Source organism: Pieris napi, chromosome 19 (genome assembly GCF_905475465.1).
Source record: "Pieris napi chromosome 19, ilPieNapi1.2, whole genome shotgun sequence".
Lineage (NCBI taxonomy): Eukaryota > Metazoa > Arthropoda > Insecta > Lepidoptera > Pieridae > Pieris > Pieris napi.
Genome location: NC_062252.1, coordinates 5,422,073 through 5,427,764, shown reverse-complemented (window position 1 = coordinate 5,427,764; position 5,692 = coordinate 5,422,073). Strand labels below are relative to the sequence as shown.

The 5,692-nt window shown below is 34.8% G+C and overlaps 1 long non-coding RNA gene across 1 annotated transcript; it reads right to left on the bottom strand.

Moving 5' to 3' along the window:
* Positions 1-3,935: 3,935 nt before the first annotated feature.
* LOC125059270 lies at positions 3,936-4,990 on the bottom strand. The gene is made up of 2 exons (XR_007118631.1): positions 4,710-4,990; positions 3,936-4,224 (listed from the first exon to the last, which is right to left on the bottom strand). It is a non-coding gene; the product is annotated as an uncharacterized LOC125059270 (long non-coding RNA).
* Between the last annotated feature and the right edge of the window lie 702 nt (positions 4,991-5,692).

The window sequence follows — 5,692 nt, the reverse complement described above, 5'->3', positions numbered from 1 at the left end:
TCACATTATACTTTGCGGTAATGCGAATGGTTCACCCCAATCAGCTGCACCGGCACGGGAGTTTGTTGAAGCCATTCAAAATACAGGTGATCAGTGGACTGGTGGTGTGCAGGTTAGAACCCATACTTTTGGTCATACTTCCAGGCACCAAACAGAATCCGGTTACGATAATTACCATCGGAGGCGGCCACCACCCTCCAGGGTCGGGGGAAACTTAAGGTCTCATAACAGGCCTCGTGTCACCTCTGATCAGCAACAACTTCCTCAGAGAAAGGATAATTATGACTCTTGTGCATCACCTGTTATTGAACAGCAACGTCGTAATTATGTTAGGCCTTTGCCTTTTTCTGAGTGGCCTCGTTTAGGCCAGCGGGTCCCTGAACCAGAAGAATATTGACTAGGTCACGTTCCCACTAGAACTCCTACATCTCCCATTACTGTTTTGTTACCCACCGCACAGGTTTGTGTTGGTTCTCCATCAGGTGAGCAAGTAACCACGCGTGCGATTTTGGATTCTGGAGCACAGGGAAGTTTGGTGTCAATGGATTTGGTGGACAGGTTACAGTTGCGTATTTCGCCTGCTAGTGGGGGTATATTTGGTGTAGGCGGTCTTAAGGTTGCTGGTTTGCGGGGACAAGTTACACTAACTTTTTCTTCTGTTCAATGCTCTCATCCACAGATTACAACTTCTGCCATTATTTTAGATAACGTTATGGGCAGACACCCACTTGTTAAATTACCATCGGAGATATTAGATTTTACACGTAGTCTTAACTTAGCGGATTGTACATTTCATATTCCAGGTCAAATTGATTTGCTACTCGGAGCAGAAGTTTTAGGCATGCTGCGACTAAGTAAAAGCACACTTTTACAACCAGGGGGCTTAGTAGCAGTTACATCTGATTTTGGTGATGTCATTATGGGTCCTGTGTTTCCAATACAGTCTCTTACAGTTGAAGATGGTAACTTGTGTGTAGGACTCTCACTTGCTGAAGCTATTCAACGGTTTTGGGAAGTCGAAGAGCCTCCCACAGCGGCTCGTGAAAACCCGGAGCACCAAGAATGTGAATTGTTCTTTCAGAACAACACTGGTCATCTCCGTTCAGGTAGGTTTGTTACGCGGTTACCTTTCTTACCATCCCGACCTCTTTTGGGTCACTCCAGGATTTTAGCTGAGAAAAGGTTAACATCCATGGAGAGACGAATGAAGAGAGATTCGACTTTTCGTGCTAAGTATATTGAGTTTATGGACGAGTACTTTAAGCTCGGACATATGTCAGTTTCTGATTTTGATTGGCGCACACAGGAGCACTACTTTATCCCACATCATGCTGTGTTTAAAGGTGGTAAAATCAGAGTAGTTTTTGATGGCTCAGCACCTAGTTCCAATGGAGTTTCTTTAAATCAATGTTTGCATTCGGGCCCAAAGTTACATCGTGACATTGGTGATATTTTAACAAATTTTAGAAGACATCAGATCGTATTTGTTGCAGATATTAAAATGATGTTTAGGCAAACTGTAATTCATACTGATGACCGTTGCTATCAACTTATCCTGTGGCGTGAGAAGGAATCCGATCCTGTTACAGTGTTTGAATTGAATACCAATACATATGGACTGAGATCAAGTCCTTATATTGCTATTCGTACATTATTAGAATTGGCTGAGTAATCAATTTCGACTTCTAATCGAACATATATAACCTCGTACCAAATAAAACAAAGGATAGTCAATAAATAATTTATTACAATATATATTATTTAGAAAGAAAGTCGAAAATATGAAAATATAAAGCAGAAAAATAATGCTGAATTGATCTTATTGCGTCATAGATCAACGACTGCAGATGCAGTATCTTTGAGCATTGCAGCGGGACCAGCGGTATCCCAACGAGCTGCAGACCGCGCGACAAAGCTGTGCGGTACAAACACGACGGCGTGATTCCCCTGCGCGAGCGCTGCTTGATGACCACAGTTCAATCGCTTCAGATACGCCATCCGATGGAACTTCCACGTCTGAAAAGAAACAACAATTAAAGTAAATTGACTTTAGATAATCAGGGTACACAGCTATAAATGCCATCAATTTAATAGTTTATTTAAATTTGCCTTCAAATCAAGTTTGTGCCACAAACTATAGATATTTTATTTTTATGTGCACACCATTAAAGCTTGCGTTAACTTTTTATAAATAATGTATACTGACTGGATTACTATAGGTAGATTAATATTTAACTAAAACTTTTGATGGTCAATTGCAAATAGAACGCGCCGAAAACACATAATTCTCAATTCAGCCAGAATAACTTCATGGATCTAAGCACAGTACTTTGAAAAATGCTTCAATATAATTCGGAAATTTCCCATTCCCGTAGGATGTCGCAACAAATGGCTAGGTTTGTATAAAAACTTAATGACTATTGAAAAGTAAATAGGTAAGGAATAATATAATATATTGTAAATATAATATGATAAATAAATGAAGAATAAATTTCATCATTAGCTACAGCTACACGTGACAAGAAAATCTGGCGACGTACAGTTGCAGGAGAGGCAATAGACGGCAATTGCAGAAGCCGAATAGACTTGGAGCCCGGTAAAATTTGAAGCTCAAGACCGAACGGAATAGAGTCTCAGTGGATGCCTTCTTCCCTATCCACGGGTTATAGACTTGAAGTCAAGTAAATCATATACTACGTGTTTCATATTATTAATTTATAATTAAAAAATATGCAACAAGACGTTTTTATTGAGCAATATTTACGATTCAATATGCTGTCTATAAGGTTTGGTTTTTCGTGTGATATTGAGAAAAGAGACTTAGCACAAACTAAAACTAAACTAAAGAAGAATGGGCTCACTGTTTTTCTCAGTGGTTCCATCGAATGCGACGATGATGTAGAGATGAACGGAGATTACTTCGAAAAACAATAAAAGTATTGGCAACTTTCTACATAAAGCCGTTTTTCATTTTCTAAACATTTTCAGTGTTACCTAGGTATCTATTTTTTGTGTTTCTTTTGTTTTGTTTGAATTACATTCTTTTATGGGTTTATGAGCGTAAGCCTGTAGGTCAAGAGAGTTATTTTACATATGACAGATGTCAAACCTAATCTGAATAAAATTATAATAGATGAATGTACCACCAGTATTATATAAGTGTATTGTGTAAGATTAAACTATAACTATAAATAAACTAACGTGACGATAATATCATCAATGTTTTGTTACTTTTTGAACGTAATAAACTTGACGGCTTCATGATTATCATTCCTTCGTATCCTTAATGTTATAAGTATATCTATAAGAGCGAGTTATTCAGCGATTTCAACGTTTTTATACCCAATTTAAATCATTATTTAACATTCGATGAGATGATGTAGCAAACTTCTCATCAGGCAGTATAAAACCCAATGTTAAAGTTACAGAATACCGCCATTGTTCAATTTTGAGAGGCTTACCCCGTAACTTCAATAACGATTATAATATTGAATCGTATCATATATATCTCAAATTGCTATATCGTCGGTGATATTGTATTGTATTTATTTTTTTTCACACACAAACTAAATTTTATATTTTTAATATTTCTTTACCGTAGTCAATTATTCTAGTTCTATACGTATGTTTTAATGTAATTAATTTGAATTGACTCCAATGTCGTATACATTCAAATATATTCCACAATAAAAAATAATATATAATAATAATAGTGTTGAACGTATTTTTTTTATAATTGAATTTTAAGTAATTAAAAAGCCCGGAAAGAGCAACGTAATGAAAATAAATAGCATATTAAAGTAATAATTTAAATAGTAATTGAGTTTTGACTTTGTTTACTATTACAGAAATGAAAAAAATTCTTCTGCATCTGGTAATCAATTTCGACTTCTAATCGAACATATATATAACCTCGTACCAAATAAAACAAAGGATAGTCAACAAATAATTTATTGCAATATATATTATTTAGAGAGAAAGTCGAAAATATGACGATATAAAGCAGAAAAATAATGCTGAATTGATCTTATTGCGTCATAGATCAACGACTGCAGATGCAGTATCTTTGAGCATTGCAGCGGGACCAGCGGTAGCCCAACGAACTGCAGACCGCGCGACAAAGCTGTGCGGTACAAACACGACGGCGTGATTCCCCTGCGCGAGCGCTGCTTGATGACCACAGTTCAATCGCTTCAGATACGCCATCCGATGGAACTTCCACGTCTGAAAAGAAACAACAATTAAAGTAAATTGAATTTAGATTATTAGGGTACACAGCTATAAATTCCATCAATTTAATAGTTTATTTAAATTTGCCTTCAAATCACGTTTATGTCACAAACTATAGATATTTTATTTTTATGTGCACACAATTGAAGCTTGCGTTAACTTTTTATAAATAATGTATAGTGACTGGATTACTATGGGTAGATTAATATTTAACTAAAACTTTCGTTGGTCAATTGCAAATAGAACCCGCCGAAAACACATAATTCTCAATTCAGCCAGAATAACTTCATGGATCTAAGCACAGTACTTTGAAAAATGCTTCAATATAATTCGGAAATTTCCCATTCCCGTAGGATGTCGCAACAAATGGCTAGGTTTGTATAAAAACTTAATGACTATTGAAAAGTAAATAGGTAAGGAATAATATAATATATTGTAAATATAATATGATAAATAAATGAAGAATAAATTTTACTTACCCGCTGGAGCACTTTGCACAAAGGCGGCAAATGCAAGAAAGACAAGGGCGAAAATTGCAAAGTATTTCATTTTGATGTTTATTCCTTGAATAAATTTTTCAATTGATACCATTTCTCCTAATTCGTGTCTATTTATATGCATTCATCGGTTGCATTTGTTATCTTTAAACTTTTTATAATCTTAACAGTTACTTCCCGTAAACATAATTATTAGATTAAGATAATGATATGATTTGTGCATTGCTTAACTTTCATTGAAAAAATCCCCGTCAATTTTTTAATTAAATATATTTTTTACTGAAAGTATACACGCTAATGTCTTTATATGATTGTCAAAAATGTCAATATTTTCTATTATATAATATGTGTTGTTAACTCTTTATTTCAGCTGGTTTCGCATTGATTTTCAAAGCTAGTGCGCAGTCCACTATTAGTGTGAATCATACGGAAATAATTATACGCCGTGCCACTATCAAAGCGTTATACAAATATATAATATTTCTATACGATTAATTATATTTTTACCTGTTTATCTAAATTCTAATAAGTTTTACCTACATTTTAATATATTTAATTCGAACAAAACCACAGCAATACCTCAAAATCCCCGGAACGTATAAATTTGTAAAATTAAGATGATTTAAAAGAAACATAGCAATCACAAACATTTGAGGAAAGTTGTTAATGAAAATCGCAAGGCTTTTGGAAATACGCTGGATATCTACTAATAGGCTCTTAGAGGCTTTTAACTGGTTCTGTATAGAAATTTATTTAATACCATATTATAAATATACATTCCATACATACCATTTATATACTTAGTCTGGCCATAAATACTGTTACAATTAAAAATAAACAAAATATTACATTTGAATTTGGGAATCTGTCATTTTTATATGATGAGTTGAGTTTTCACATTTTGGCGCCTATACACTGTACAATATTTTGCGATATTAAAATGGAGTGGGGTGGGGAAAGAGAAC